Below are 17,126 nucleotides of genomic sequence, written 5' to 3'. Positions count from 1 at the left end.
AACAAAGAATGTGATCACTGGATCATATAGAAAGAATATGTTTAGTTTTGTTAAAATACTGACAAAATACTTTCCATAGTGGCTGTGCCATTTTGTATTCCCACCAGCAAGGAACAAGAGTACTTTTGCTTTTCGTCCTCACTACTATTTGGTATTGTCAGTGTTTTGCTCTTTGATCATTCTAATAGGTAGGTAGTGGTATCCCATTGTTGTTTTCATTTGTAATTCCCTAATGACATATGATGTGGAACATCTTTTCATATGCTTATTTGCCATTATATAATCTTCTTTGGCAAGGTATCTATTCAGGTATTTTACTCATCTTTTTTTTTTTTTTTTTTTTTTTTTTTTTTTTGATGGAGTCTTGCTCTGTCACCCAGGCTGGAGTGCAGTGGTGTGATCTCCGCTCACTGCAAGCTCCAACTCCTGGGGTCATGCCATTCTCCTGCCTCAGCCTCCCCAGTAGCTGGGACCACAGGCGCCCGCCACCACACCTGGCTAATTTTTTGTATTTTTTAGTAGAGACAGAGTTTCACCATGTTAGTCAGGATGGTCCCGATCTCCTGACCTTGTGATCCACCCACCTCGGCCTCCCAAAGTGCTAGGATTACAGGTGTGAACCACCGCGCCTGGCCCTGTCTTTTATTTTGTTATTGTTTAGTTTTAAGACTTCTTCATATATTTTGTATAACATTCCTTTGTCAGTAATATGGTTTGGCTCTGTGTTCCTACCCAAATCTCCTGATGAATTATGATCTTCAGCATTGGAGGAGGGGCTTGGTGCTTGGTGCTTGGTGGGAGGTAATTGAATCACAGGGAAAGGTTTCCCCCTTGCTGTCCTCATGATAGTGAGTGAATTCTCATCTGGTTTTTCAAAAGTGTGTGGCACTTTCCCTCCTTGCTCTCTCTCTCTCTTCCCTACCTGCTGGCCATGTGAAAATGTGCTTGCTTCCCTTTTACTTTCCACCATGATTGCAAGTTTCCTGAGGCCTCCCAGCCATGCTTTCTGTACAGCCTGTGGAACTCTGTGCCAGTTAAACCTCTTTTCTGTATAAATTACCCATTCTCGGGTAGTTCTTTATAGCAATGTGAGAACAGACTAATATAATTAAATATGTCTTTTACAAATATTTTCTTGGTGTCTGTAGCTAGTCTTCTCATTTTCTTGACAGTGTCTTTTGCAGAACAAAAGTTTTTAATTTTAGTGAAATACAATTTGCTTTTTCATGGACCATGCCTTTGGTATTGTTGTATGTAAAATGTTGACATGGGAAACATTTCCTTGTTCCCCTTGCAGGGTGTGCAACAGGGGGAGTGGCTCACTTCTTCAGTGCCCCACTGCTCAAACCTCTGGGAGGAGAATGTAGATGGGCAGTTTGTGGGGCTCCATCTGCATAGCAGTGTCTAGGGGGGAATGCTTAAAGCTCCTGAAGCCTCAGTGGGCATGTGTTACAGTGTGCCCTTTCCGTTTAGCCATCCATATGTGGCTTGTGTCTATAAGCTCAATTAGACCCTCTGCCTCATTGCAAGGACAGAGGGCTTTCTGTATCCTGGGCTACTTGCCTTGGTGTACTGGAAGAATTATATCACATGTGAGCTTGGAGAATGAATGTAAGGTTTTATTGTGTGGAAGTAGTTCTCAGCAGATGGGAGAGCCAGAAGGGGATGTAGTGTGAAGGTGGTTTTCCCCCGGAGTCAGGCTGCTCAGCAGCCGGGCTCTCCTCTGACTGCCCCGGCAAACTCCATGTTGTTCCATTGGTGGATGGCCTGCCAACATCTGCTGATGTCTGCTGGTGTGTTCTTCCACTGGTGTGTTCCTCTTGACATCCAGCTGCTTGTGTCTCCGCCCACTAGGGTCTCGGGGTTTTTATAGGCACAGGATGGAGGCATGGTGGGCCAGGGTGGTCTTGGGAAATGCAACATTTGGGCACAAAAACAAATGCCTGTCCTTACCTAGGTCTGTGGGTGGAGCCCTAACCATGGGCCCTGCCCTTCTCTTCCCAGCCCTTCCCTGCCTCACTCCTATATCGATGTCGTTGCCAAATACAAGGTCATCTAGATTTTCTTTTGTGTTATCTCCTAGGAGTGTTCTGTTTTTGCATTTTACACTGAGGTCTGTGATCTCTTTTGAGCTAATTTTTGTGAAGGTTGTAAGATCTGTGTCCAGATATTTTTTTTTTCTATCGATCTGTTTGTTTCTTTTTTCCACCAATAAAATACTGTCTTGATAACTGCAGCTTTATAGTAAGACTTGAAGTACTGTAGTGGGCATTTTTTCTATAGTAAACAGTAGGCGTGTTTTAGAACCAAATATACCAGCTTTATATGTTTGTCAGAGCATTCTATTTTTTCTATATTAGGCATAATTTCTAAAACATCGTCAGGAATTCTTTCTAGACATTTTGAAAGACTTCACTGACTTTCTTATTATATAAAACAGCAATATAAATATCATCTCAGATACTTCTTTGTATATAGTCAGGATATATTCCTAAGACAAAATTCTAAGCATGATATTCCTTTGTATTTTCTTTTAGTTACTCTAATATTCCAGATTTTTAAACATTTAAACATGTAACTTTGCATGGGCACATAACATGAAGATATATATATATTTATTTTTACAAATGCAAAACTGATTATTCCAGTACTGGCAAATTTTGAATCCCTTTTCTGTTGATTAAAATGCCAGCTTACACACTAAATGTCTATTTTAAGCCTGGCAAGCTTCTTTTTCATTAAAGTTACCACCTGTTTTTAAGCTTAAGCCATGTTGTTTTAAATACTATATATTTATATTGTTTTATAATGTGTGGTACTATCTCAGTTTTCTAAATCTTTCTAAGAATGATCTTCAATTTAGTCTCCTTCAGATCTAGGAGCCTTTGGGGAAGAGTATAGGGAGAATGGCTGCAGGGAATAACTTAAGAAGAGTTTCATTTCTTTCCTGTGCTCTACATAAAGCCTGATCCCTCCACCTCTCTTCTACTTCTGTAGTGCCCAAATTCAGACATCCTAGTATCTCCTTTTGGTCTGATTCCTATGTCTGAAACAAAGTTGACTATGCTTACTTCTAAGTTGGTGCTGAGCATGGTGCCAGGACTGAAACCTGGGACCTCTCAATACTACTCGGACTCCAGTATATTATTCTCAATGATACCACACTAATTCCTCATTTTTAGAGAATGGCAAACTTTCAACTTCCTGAAGTCAATATTTTTTCTTGGAAGTTATTTGGGATGGGAAACAGAAGGCCTGAATTCACTCTCTTACCCTCCCTTCAGTCCATTGCTGTCCCTGTTATGTCAAGCAGTAATTCTTTGAAAATTTCAGGAGATTAGTATCCTATTGTCACAGGATCTTTGAAGTCTTGCTTTTCTGACCTGAGACCTCTGGCTGGTGGTGCCTTTGCCTGAGTTTTTCTCAGGCTCGCTGGGCTGGTTCTGCCCACTCAGCCTCACAGGCTGTGCTCAGCTCACTCTACTGGCCTGGATCCCATGCCTGCCAAGGAAGAGTCAGGCATGGAGCAGTGAAGGATGTGTGAGCAAGTGTGGGCTCCAGATTCTGCACAGTCAGACATGCTGGCTGCTGTAGCGGGGTGGGCAGCTCCAGTGCCAACATGGCTGTCAGCTCTCTGTGAGGCTGCAGCTGGATCAGGTGTACACAAGCAGCTTCCCCTGCTGGCTCCAGGACATGCAGTGGCACCTGGAAGCTTGGAGATGCCAGGTACTGCAGGACTCCAAAGAGGGAGTCACAGCTCTGACTCAGGGATCTCCCAAGTCTGGGATCCCTGAAGGGTCGCAGCTCTTCTCTCCTTCTCTTTGTCCACAAGGTGGTGAGCAAGTGCACGTTTCAGCCCTGTTTGTGTTCTAGCTCTTTTAACTCCACCATTTAGTGGGTCCTGAGTTCTTGCTCTGTGACCAGGAAGAATGAGGTACACAGACAAGTGGAGGATGAACAGGATGAACAAGATGAAGGGAAGTTTTATTGAGCAATAGAACAGTTTGCGGGAGACCCACAGGGGGTAGCTCCTTTCCACAGCAGAGGGTTCTGATGAGTGTTCAGCTCCTATAGCAGAGAGAAGACCCTGGATTGGGAAGCTCCTCTCTGCAGGCAGGTCATCCCATTGTCTTCCCTGCTCTCAGCAGAGAGGAGACCCTGGAGTGGGTTGCTTCTCTCTACAGCTGGTAGTCCCGGTGACTCTGCAGGTCTCTGAAGCTCTCAGCAGATAGGAGGCCCTAGAGTGGGTAGCTCCTCTCCGCTGTTGGTCATCTTGACATCTCCTTCTATCAACAGTAAGGGTTGCTCTTCTCTGCAGTTGGTTGTCCAGTTATCTGCTCATGTCTGGCTGAGTCTGGGGCTTTTATGGGCCTCAGAGGGAAGGCATTACATGCCAATTTGTCTATGGGCAGCCATGGGCAGGCCCAGAAAAGGCACCACAAGTTCCCACTCTGGTTTGTGGGACTGGCAGCCTGACCCAGCCTTGAGGCTATTCCTGGCCTAAAAAAGGTGAGGCCTTTGTGGAGACCTGCCCCATTCCACCCAGGAATCTGTCTGCCTCCAGCTGTCCTTCATGGTGCCCAGGCTCCACCTGACTTTGCTCCAAAATTGGAGAAGGTGCAGAGAGCAGGGAGAAGCCAGGCAGCAGGAGCAGGCCTTCTGAGCCTGTGAGGGCATGAGGGTCTTCCTGGGTCTCCAAGTGTGTAGGGATGTGTAAGTCTGCAGCCAGGGTTTGGGCAGCTACAGCTGCAGCTGTGCCTAGAGGTGGTGGGGCTCTTGCCTGCTCTATGGAGTGGGAGACCTGTCTCTGCAGCTGCAGTTTGGGTAGCTGCAGTGGCACCCGGGGAGCTTCTGCCTCAACTTAGTGGGGGTAGGGCTCCCACTTGTCCCCAGCTCCTACAGGCTCCATGGAGTGTGCAGCCCTGGCCGCACCTCCCTGCTGCAGCCTGTCTGATGGCAGTCTCAGGCTGTCTGCAGCAGCTGCTGCCATCACTATCTCTGTTCTTCAACTTTAACACATGATTTTCTCTAATTGTATGTTTTATTAGTAGTTTCCATGGGAATTTGAGTAGGAAGAATTCTTGATGGCAGTAAGAGAGAAAAACAATATCAGATGGAGAGTCTCTCAATTCCACTACATTTTATTCATAATTTATATATATCTGGATTTGTCTTATAATCCTTCGCAACTCTTGGAATAAATCACTCCTTTTCACTTATTCTGATACCTCCATATATACTCTAGATCTTATTTCCTTCTGTATTCTCTGGCACATTTCACTATCAGTTATTTCTCTCTCAAGTACAAGGTAATCCCTGTTGTCTTTTAGTTTCTAATATTTTCTGTTAACAAAAGAAAAATAAAATTGTAAGAAAGATCTCTATTTCCTATTTTTGAAACTAAATGTCTTAAAATGAAGTTTGTTGCTATTCTACCTCCTCCCTTCCCCTCCCCTCACCTCGCCTTCCCTCCCCTCCCCTCCTCTTCCCCCTCCTCCCCTCCTCTTCCCTCCTCTCCCCTCCCCTCCCTTCTCCTCTCCTCTCCTCTCCTCTCCTCTCCTCTCCTTTTCCCTTCACTTCTCAATATTCTCCAGTATGGATTATATGCATTTTAATTTACCTCAACTAAACTAATTAATATCCATTTCTCTTAATATAATGGGCATATTTCTGTCCACTTCACTTTTCAGTAGTACTGAAATCTTAAAACCAGACATATACATTCACTTCTCTTGGCTCTCCTAACATACCACTCTCTGATGTTCTGATCTCTTTTATAGGCTCCTACCCCATATCTGGCTATGAATTTGAGAGTTCATAAAGTCTTGAACCTGAATCTTTTTCTCATTCTATAATCTCTCAGTAGTCTATTTGTAGATAACCCACACATTTTCATTTTTTACCCATACTTCCCCCTCTGAACATTGGTCTATAGTGTCTTTCCTGCCTCCAGAAGGTAATTCTAACCTGAAAAACATCTTGATGAGTAACTCTTACTTAAAAATATGTATATAAATAAATATTAATAATTCCTTTTGAAATTAGTAGTACACAATTATTTTAGTAAATAAGTGCATGTAGGATATTTAATATTTATATAATAAAAACATTAATGTAAAATACAATAATAAGTGATTTTACAAAAGCAATAATCTCTTACCAACTTTGTAATAAACTTTAATGGCCTCTCATTACTTTTGTCATCACCAGAATCCTTAACATGCCCTACACGGGTCTATGGCATCATCCCTCATGAGGCCTACCTTGCTCCGTGCCACTCTAGGCTTATTAGCGTTCTTTCAGTTACTACAACATGCTACAGGATCTTTGCCTGTGTTGATCTCTGAGTCTGGAGTGCCTCCCCAACCCTATTCCCCACCGTTGCCTGATTAAGTCCTGTCTTTACTTCAGATTTCAATTCAATTGTCATGTCCTTATTGAACCCTCTGATCTCCTTTACTTGGTCCATTCTTCTTATTTTGTCTCTATGTACCTCTTCTTGGGAGTTCTTATCAATGTTTGATTTTATATGCATTTTATGATTATCTCATTATTGGTAATAGATTTTATGAAACCTGGGATTATGTATTTTTGGCTGACAATTTTATTATTAGATTTCTGTACAGTGTCTGATATATAATAGGCACTTGATGTTCACTCATGGAATAAATAAAAGGAGGAGGGAATAAGTGGAAGTTTCCCAATTTTCCTTCTATAAATCATGAAATATTTTGGATTATGACTAAAGCTTGGGGGTAATTTTATGAATGTTCATTTTTTCTTTTGTAATATTTTTCTAAGCGATTTGACTTATATGTATATTTCTCTTTAGTTCCATAGTTATTCGATAGGCTCTTTTTAGATTTTTTAATGATTGAGGGACTACCTCACAAACTTTCTTCAGTTCCAATTTTATATTTTTTCTGAAACTTAATTTTGTTCATATTATAAATAAGTATTGGTGACTTTTTACAATATAGCTTCAAATTAATGCTACTTTCCTTTAGGATATGTTGTTTGCATTGGAATTGTGTTTCTGTTTGTTTATGCTTTTAAAAGAAGGCGTCTGTGCAAAACCAAAACTTCCCAACAGTAGGACACGTGGATTGCCCTGGCTCTGTGCTCTCACCCTGATCATGGAAATACTATTCCTTTTAATTTTATCCTAATGATATGCTAAAATAATCTACCTCAATGAACTTTTACTGTGTTTACAGACTGCTGGACTGAGGGCAAATTCTAACTGCCCTATTTACCACTGCCCTAATTATAAGAATAAAAGTTTATTTTTAATTAATTTGATGTAAATATTTACTCACTGGGAGACATTACACAAGATGATGATGAGGAGGAGGATAATAGTAATAGACACATATGGTTTTGATAGGCCATGCTTGATATGCTTTATACATTATTAACTCATGTAATCCTCATAAAAATATCTTATTATTTTAGCATCTTCTCTTTCCAAGTGTAAAGACCAAAGCACCTAGCAGGGTACGGTGTTGCATACCTGTAGTCCCAGCTGCTTGAGTGGCAGAGGTGGGAGAATCCCGGGCTTGAGCCTGTGAGACTGAGGCTGCAGTGAGCTGAGATTGAGCCACTGCACTCCAGCTTGGGCAACAGAGTGAGACCCTGTCTCAAGAAAAACGACAACAGCTACAAAACCAAAGCACAGAGATAGTAAGTTGCTTAAGAACACATAGAAAGCAGATAGCAGGAGTAGGGTTTCAACCAATGAAAGGCTCATGCTTTTGACCACTAAGCTATATTGCCTTTTTAAGATAAAGGACTACTTTCCATACTTTAACTCAATTATTATAACCCCTAAACCTACATAAAATAGATCGCTTTGACTCCATTTGAAAAGTGATGAAACCTAAGTTCAGAAAGGGGAGGTAACATTTTGAAGTCCACAGACATTGAAAATGTCTGAGTCAAAATTTCTACCGAGATATATGAATTATCTTTCCACATGAAGCTGACTTTAAACCTGTAACTCTCATTCTATTACATGAAGACAGGCAATGAAAAACTGTAAATCTAAGAATGCAATATTCTCAACTTGTGCCTACTAAATATGTATCTCAATTTCTAACTTTTTAATATATCCTATTATATGACGTTCTTGTGGAGGAGAAGATTTAAAAAAGAGGATCATTGATAATAGCTATGTTAGGACTAATACATATCACATAAGAGGCACTCAAATAAATATTGATTGAATGACTATTCCATTAATTCCATTCTTCAATCAGCTCCTTTTTGCAAGAAATTTGGTGGACAGTCCTCAGAGCAATAGAAATAAGAGTTTGTTTTAGTTTTAAAAGTTCCTTTGAATTTTTGTCTTTCTTGATGTTTTCATTGGTATGTTGAATGGTGAATGTAAATTGACTTTATCTTGTTACTGCATGTTAATAGTTGGAAAATAGGCAGATAATATGCATTTAACAAACATTTGTTGAAAGAATAAATGCTGAGAGAAGACACATCTGGAAAGTCAATATCTGCTTTCATTGGAAGCAAGATTTATTTTGGGAATAAAAATTATTTGATATTAATACATGCAAAAATGTACATATTGCTTTTTTTAAAAGAAATTTTAGATTTCATCAAAGGTTTTTGCCTCTACCAAATATATATGACTTTTAGAAGAATATTAAACATGTATTAAGTTCATGACTTATAACTTTTATATATTTTATTTTATTTTTTACTTTTATATATTTTAATATACTTATGTATGTTAGCCCTAGGAATCCAAACATGTAAGATATCAATAAATGGTTTTGGTAAGTTATTTTATGTTAATGAGTTCATTATTGAATAATGTAAAATAATATTTCAAAGTTTATGAATGATACAATTAAAATATGCTATTCTTTTTTTTAATGTCCACAGCTCAGTCCGTTTTTAAGGCATACTGTTCTGAAGAGAACATTTAATGTAACTCTGCCAAATTCTTTCTTCATTGATAGAGAAAAGACTTCCACTCTAGAACAAAAAGCCAAACAAAAACACCAAGGAGGCAAAATAGAATCTTCTAAATGGTGAGTGTATCAGTTCGTTCTCTCACTGATATAAAGAAATGCACAAGACTGGATAATTTATAAAGGAAAGAGGTTTAATTGACTCATTTTCACATGACTAGGGAGGTCTCAGGAAACTTACAATCATGGTGGAAGGCAAATGAGAAGCAAGTACCTTCTTCACAAGGTGGCAGAAAAGAGAAGGAAGAGGAACTGCCAAACACTTATAAAACCATCAGATCTCATGAGAACTAAGTCACTATCATAAGAACAGCATGGGGGAAACCACCCCCATGATCCAATTACCTCCCATCAGATCCCTCCTTTGACATGTGGGGATTATAGTTTGAGATGAGTTTGGGTGGGGACACAGAGCCAAACCATATTATTCTGCCCCGGGACCCTCCCAAATCTTATGTCTTTTTACATTGCAAAACAAATCTTGCCTTCCCAAACTCTTACTTCAGCATTAGCTCAAAAGCCCATAGTCCAATGTCTATCTGAGACAAGGCAAGTCCCTACCACCTATGAGCTTGTAAAATCAAAAGCAACTTAGTTACTAAGATACAGTATGGGGACAGGCACTGGATAAATGCTCCCATTTCAAATGGGAGAAATTGGCCAAAACCAAGGGGCTATAGGCCACATGCAAGTCTGAAAGCCAACAGGGCAGTGATTAAATCCTAAAGCTCCAAAATAATCTCCTTTGACTCCATGTCTCACATCCAGGGCATGCTGATGCAATGGGGAGGGGACTCCCACAGCCTTGGGCAGCTCCTTTACTGACTGGTGTTGAGTGCGTGCAGCTTTTCTAGCTGCAGAGTGCAAGCTGTCAGTAGACCTACTATTCTGGGGTCCGGAGAAGGTGGCTTTCTTCTCACAGCTCCACTAGGAAATGCACCAGTGGGGACTCTTTGAGGGGCCTCCAATCCCACATTTCCCTTCCACACTGCTCTAGCAGAGATTCTCTAAAAGGGCTCTGACCCTGTGAAAGAATTCTGCCTGGACATCCAGGCATTTCCATACATCCTCTGAAATCTAAGCAGAGGTTCCCAAACTGCAATTCTTGACTTGTGTGCACCCTCAGGCCAAACACTACATGTAAACCACCAAATCTTGGAGCTTGCACCCTCTGAAGCAACAGTTTGGACCATACCTTGCCCCTTTTAGCCACGGCTGGAGCTGAAGCAGTGGGACACAGGACACCATATCCTGAGGCTGGACACAGCAGTGGAAACCCTGGTCCCAGCCCACAGAACCATTTTTTCCCTCCTAGGCCTCCAGGCCTGTGATGGCAGGGGCTGCCACCAAGGTCTCTTGATGTGCCCTGGAGACATTTTCCCAATTTTGTTGGCAATTAACATTTGGCTCCTTATTACTTATGCATATCTCTGCAGCTGGCTTTAATTTCTCCCCAGAAAATAGATTTTTCTTTTCTACCACATGGTAAGGCTGCAAATTTTTCAAACTTTTATGCTCCACTTCCCTTTTAAATATAAGTTACAATTTTAGATCATCTCTCTCAAGTTCAATGTTCCACAGATTTCCACGGCACGAGGAAAATTCTGCCAGTCACTTTGCTAAAGCACAGCAAGAGTGATCTTTACTCCAGTTCCCAATAAGTTCCTCATCTCCTTCTGAGACCACCTCAGCCTAAACTTCATTGTCCACATCACTATCAGCATTTTGGTGAAAACCATTTAACAAGTTTCTAGGAAGTTCCAAACTTTTTCTCATCTTACTGTCTTCTTCTGAACCCTCCAAACTGTTCCAACCTCTGCCTGTTACCCAGTTCCAAAGTTGCTTCCACATTTTCAGGTTATCTTTATAGCAGTACCCCACTTCTTGTACCAATTTACTGTCCAGTCTCATACTGCTATAAAGAAGTACCCGAGACTGGGTAATTTATAAAGGAAAGAGTTTTAACTGATTCACAGTTCAGCATGGCTGGGGAGGCCTCAGGAAACTTACAATAATGGTGAAAGGCAAAGGAGAAGCAAGTACCTTCTTCACAATGTGGCAGAAAAGACAGAGGGAAGAGGAACTGCCAACACTTATCAAACCATCAGATCTCATGAGAACTCAGTCACTATCATGAGAACAGCATGGGAGAAACCGCACCCATCATCCAATCAACTCCCACCAGGTCTCTCCATTGATACATGGGATTTCAATTTGAGATGAGATTTGGGTGGGAATACAGAGTCAAACCATGTCAGTGAGTACACCTGTCCTCCCCGAGTTATATGGTTACTACATTTTTACAATCCATAAATTAACTGCCATAAACAATCTCTTGGTCAGGATATATTTTTCTGTCCTCAAAGCAATATATTTGTATCCCTGTTCTAGAAATTGGTTGTGTTTATGGCCCCAAGGTGTAATTAACAGATTATAATAGAAGACAATCTGCATTATTCTAGAGATAAGTGCTAATCTGGTCAGGAATAGCCAGTACATGATCTTTACATTTTTATAAAGTCTGTTTTTCATTTGCCTTTAATAACAAGATAAAATAGTTACCTTAATCAGGTGAGTTGCTTTTTAATTAACCTATCTTTTTAATACAAATAAATTTTTGTAATATTATGCTTTAGTCAGTTGTTGTAGGATTATATCTTATTTTAGCATGTAGACTTTTTTGGTCAAATTGCATTATGAAGCAGTTTTGAATTAAAAGTTGGTATGCTTAACAGAGACGGGGTTTCACCGTGTTAGCCAGGATGGTCTCAATCTCCTGACCTTGTGATCTGCCTGCCTCAGCCTCCCAAAGTGCTGTGATTACAGGCGTGAGCCACTGCACCCAGTCTACTTAGGTTATTTTTATTTTGATTTACCCACATATTTAACTCTTTCATTGTTCTTTCCTTCTCTCATTTCTGTGCTTCTCTTTAGATCATTAGTCTTCTGTCTAATGAACTCCTTTAAATATGTATGTTTGCACAGGTTTGCTGTTGATGAGTTTTCTCAGTTGTTTGGCTGAAAACATCTTTATTTAATTTCCTTTTTTGAAGGATATTTTTGCTGAATAAACAAGTATAGTTTGGCATATTTTCTTTGAGCATTTACAAAATGTCATTCTATTGTTTTCTGCCCTCCATAGTTTCTAATGAAGTGTCTTTCCTTTGAAGATAATGTCTTTTATTTATCTGACTGCTTTTACAACATTTTTATGCATTTAAAAAAAGGTCAGTTTTACTCTAATGCTTTTAGATTTTCCTACCTCATGCCCCAGTTCTCCTTGGTGTTTGTTAATGCTCTGGATTGTGTGTGTTGATGTCTTTCTATTGGCTCTGAAAGTTTCTCACCGATTATCTTTTCAAATATTGCTTCTTTAACATTTCTCTCTTCTCTTGTTATACAAATACAATTACAGATATTAAATTGTCTCGTGTCTTGTATGCTCTTTTGTATATTATAGATTCTCTTTAGTTTTTGAACTTCAGTCTGTATATTTTATAATGATCTCTCCTTATTTCAAAAATCCTCTCTTTAACTGTTTAAACACATCTATTGCATTCTTAATTTAAATGTTAACATTTTCAGTTCTGTAATTTCCATTGGGTTATTATTTATAAATTCCAGTTGCATAGTGAGATTCTTGATCTTGCTAACAATTTTGTTCAGCATTTTATTCTTTGTTATTTTAAAATCTGTGATGGATATCTCCAACTCTAATTCACCTTTGTATCTGCTTATATTATGTTTTAGTTTTCTGTTTTTTGATTCTGACTTCTGACATGCCTAGTAAGTTTGATCACATGTAGAATATTGCTAATGAAAAATTATAGATATAATTTGATGTTTTGTCTCATATTTTCTTCCTTCAGGGAGGATTTCCTTTAGATTTTTCTCAGGTACCTTAAATATGGGGCAGACCTGCTTTTCCATTATGGGGTTGTGCTTGTCCGGAGCTGAGTTTCACATTTTTGTTAAGAGTTGATATAATTCTTGTTACCTATGTTTTTGGAGTATAACTTTCTTTTATTCTATTTGTAATAAGAAGTCAGGGATATTAACTAGAGTCCCTTCTCCAATTTTTTCTTCTTCAATCCTGGGAAACTGCCAAATACCCTGTTTTGCTGCCCATACCTTTAGCTGCTACTCTTGACTCCATTTGATATCCTGTTAGCCCTATACCAGATAAAATTTAGCAAACGTCTTAAGGAGGAACATGACACGATGCTAAAATTCCCTTATTCTTCTCCCTTTTTCTTTGTAATTTAGTTTCTTGACATCCTGCTTTCTTAAACTACAAGTTTTATCTTTAGACATCCCAATAAGGCCAAAGTCTTAGCTTAGGTTTTTATCTGCCTTGTGGCTGTCTTCTTGGTCTTTTGGCCTTGTGCTATTTAGAAACTAAAAGATTTCTCAAGGGAAATGTAAGGCTCACCTCAGTATTACGCCTGCCTCACTATTCTCACCAAATTTCTGGCCCCTCAAAACCTGGTTGTCTGTATAGTTTTCCATTCAGTTAAATAGGTTTAAACAGAAATAAATTCTATAGATTTTATGTATTGCATGGCCTGCAACAAGTTATTCTTTGCCATGTCTGAATTTCTTTACCAGTTTGTCAAGCTCCTTTCCTTTCATCTCTCAATTTATGAAATCCTATATCTTCAATGAATAGTTACAATTAAAAAAGAATATATCCTAGATATGAGGTATCCTGCCATGTAACTATTTGCTCATAATTCTATAAAAAGCACACACCATTTTTAAGGAAATATATTTATTTATTAAACGTACTTGCAGATTTATCTTTTGAGAATTACCATTGTCACATTAGAAACTAAGAATATGTTAAGGTTGTATGTTTCATTATTTAACTATTTTTTCATGGTGTCACACAAAAATAAGCCCTTAGAAATGCTTTAGTATTCCAGGCATGCTCACTCACATTCCAAGCCCTCTGTTAAATAAGCCTTCGGCAGGCAAAGCCAGACTAGCCCCCTGTCTAACTTTGCCATTACAGATGGACACAAAGTCCCAATTCTATCTTTTCTGTTTCTACACTCTCCTATTATTACCACTGAAGACCCTCAAAAAGCTACCAGAGTTGCATTCAGAATTATTCTGCATTTCAGTAAATATGATGTCATTTGGAGTCTCCCTACTTTAATTAACTTTAATTAAAAACAATTTTATTCTACAATGAGAGAGAAGTTTAATGCTTGGCTGAGCTACTACACCAACTCTAAAGAAAATGAGTGAGTTAACATGTTCAAATAGCTGTTATCAGCTCTAATTATGTTTGCATGAAGGAAGAACAAGCTAGATAACAGAAGAGTGTTGGATGATTGAAAATGGGGAAAGAGTAACCATATGAATAAAAAAAAATGTAGTAAAAGTGATACAGCCAGAAAAAATTCTCTGCAATTCACAGGTTTGCCCTTGGGTTAAGCCTCATTTTCTTCAACTGTTCCTAGCCATAATGGACATCAACATAAAGTATTTTCATATAGGTAGTCTCACATACCTGAAGCTTAGTGAAAAAATGGTATTTCTGCTAAGATAATATCTAGTAGAGCCTCTAATGTGTTACAAGTTTATTTTATAACTAAATTTGTTGTAAAAGATTTTTATTCTCAAAATACTTGTCAGTGGAGAAAATAGTGTATTAAATTATATTGTGAAAGTTTTAACAGCTTATTTGATTTCTATTTCTTTTTTACTCTGTCAGTAACATTTTATCTTATTAGACTCACTATTATCATGATGTAATGTCTAAACAATTGAAGAATATATACTTCTATATATGCCTTTAACTACTCAAATCTTCAGCAGAGTCAAAAGGACAATAAATACAGAAGCCAGAATTATGTCATAATTCTGACATTAATTTGGTTAAAAAAAAGAGTATTTTGTGAAATTTTATATCTTTTTTATTGGAAGTACCTTAACTAGAGAAGCCATCTGAAAGAGTATTTTGACTTAGGTGGAGAAGTACAATAGAGATACCACTTACTGAAATAGCTTTTCTTTTCCCACAGATATATCCAAAGGTAATATCTATTAATATAAAGGTAAGCTGATACTTCTCTCACAAAGGAGTACTTTCATGTTGATGATGTCCTCCATCAGCTGCTCACAGGAACATCATTGCTCTTCTAACATCTAGAGATAGAAAAATCTGTTCTTACATGATATTTGTTTTTTTTCAGAAAAATTTTCCTATTACAAAAGCAGTATATATATTCATTGCATTCTTTCTAAGCATATACTACTGATGCATCCATATAAAATATAATGCTGAATAAAGACATCTGATGAAAAGCCTTTCTTTTTTACTTTAGAGTCTCATTCTCTAACCAGAGAATGCAATTACTTTCCAAATACCAGGCATGCTGAAACAAAGTGAACGATGTTGTTATGCATATGTGGTATTCCCTTGACTTATTTTCTTACTCTTCATTTCTCTGAAATGCTAAAAGTAGAATATAAAAATCATAAAAGGAATATTCAGTATGTTTTACTTTGTATAACTTTTATGTGCAAATAGGAAAGCAAAGAAAAAAATGATTAAACTGTGGCAATATACTGAATTATCTTCAATAGCCTACATATTTGGGGAAGATGGGTAAATTTAAATATCACATCCCAAAACTTTTGGCATTAATGCTATTACATTAATAGCAATGTTAGTAAATGTTAGTAAATGCCATTTACTAACATGTCATTTACTAACATGGTCTAGTAAAACAAATTAGTTGGAGATAAGGATTTATCAATAGTATTTAATGTTTCTAGAGGAGCATATCCTCTTTGAAATTTTAACAAATGCTATGGAAACCTCATTGATGAAAGTGGATTTATGCAAGCAATCTAAAATTAACATAATTCTAAAAGATTCAAGTGCTCCTGAAATTTTCAATGTATTCTGATTTAAGAAAACTGTATCTAAAATATCTCCATTAATGTGCCTAAAATCAATCATTCAAGATTGGAACAATAAACACCCCCCAAATGGCCAATAAATACTTGCTTTTCCATTGAATTGGATGAATTGAATTGAATTGAATTGGGAAAACAGCACAGAACTGGTGGTTGATGGAGAGGAGACTTTGAGCTCATCTCCTAGTTACATAACCCTAAACTAACTAGTTAATCACCTAGTTCTTTGTTCTATAGCTCCAAAATGAAGCAGTTGGTATATTAGACCAGTAGATGTCAAACATAGAGGATGTTTCACAATTACCAAGTGAGGTGGTAGAATAACACAGTTTTCCAACATCTAACAACTCTCCACCTAGTATTGCCTGTACTCTGAAATGGGTCCTGAAGCCTGTATTTTTCTATAGATTTTTATGTGATGTAGTTAACCTCTAGGTACATGATCCCCAAGGTTTCTATCATCCCTATAGTATTTATTTTGGAAATTACCTTTTTATGTGTCATATAAACCATGCAAAATGTAGTTCTTGTTGCAGAAAACTCAGACAACCAAGAGTATTTGATGTGCATTACGTGTGTTGCAACACCCTTGCATGTATTCTTTAAAAACAAACAAACGAACAAACAAAAAAACCTTATGGGATGATTTTTACTTTCTTATTTTTAATTCTTTTCCTCTATAATATATTACATAATATGCAAAACCTGTTCATGAATAAAGAATAGAAAAATGAAAATTCAGAACGTGGGAGAGAATTGCCAGTCAACTTTTAAGACAATGTTTTAATTATTCAGTAGAATAATTCTTATGTCTATAATCTTCTTACATATTAACATTTTCTAAACCAGAACTAGTAAAAATACATAAATTTTCATACTACTGTTATAACAAAATAATATAAACTTCTTGTCACTTAAAAACAAAGTTGAGAATTCAATATGTGAACATTGCATGGGAAGCATAATTATTTTGAAATTTTTGAGAGTAAATAATCTTGTTTTTAAAATGATAGCCTTTCTGTAATATTAAATTAATAATTTTAAGAGAACTACAGAAGAGATAAGCAGAAAAAATACAATAGTAAAATAGAAAAGGCATTATATTTATGTATATATATACACACACACATATTTATCTCTTTGGAAAGATGAGTAAAAATATAAATAAAATCAAACAACATGAAAGACTATGAAAACATTATA

General features: G+C 37.6%; 1 long non-coding RNA gene across 1 annotated transcript in view; it reads left to right on the top strand.

Moving 5' to 3' along the window:
- The window catches only part of LOC116274202, a 30,706-nt gene extending 13,919 nt beyond the window's left edge, over nucleotides 1-16,787 (top strand). The window contains exons 2-3 of the long non-coding RNA XR_004182801.1: nucleotides 8,902-9,050; nucleotides 15,023-16,787. This is a non-coding gene — a long non-coding RNA (uncharacterized LOC116274202). The remainder of the gene's footprint in view (nucleotides 1-8,901; nucleotides 9,051-15,022) is intronic.
- Nucleotides 16,788-17,126: the final 339 nt, after the last annotated feature.

This window comes from Papio anubis, chromosome 3, assembly GCF_008728515.1.
Source record: "Papio anubis isolate 15944 chromosome 3, Panubis1.0, whole genome shotgun sequence".
NCBI lineage: Eukaryota > Metazoa > Chordata > Mammalia > Primates > Cercopithecidae > Papio > Papio anubis.
This window is presented reverse-complemented; position numbering and strand designations above follow the sequence as displayed.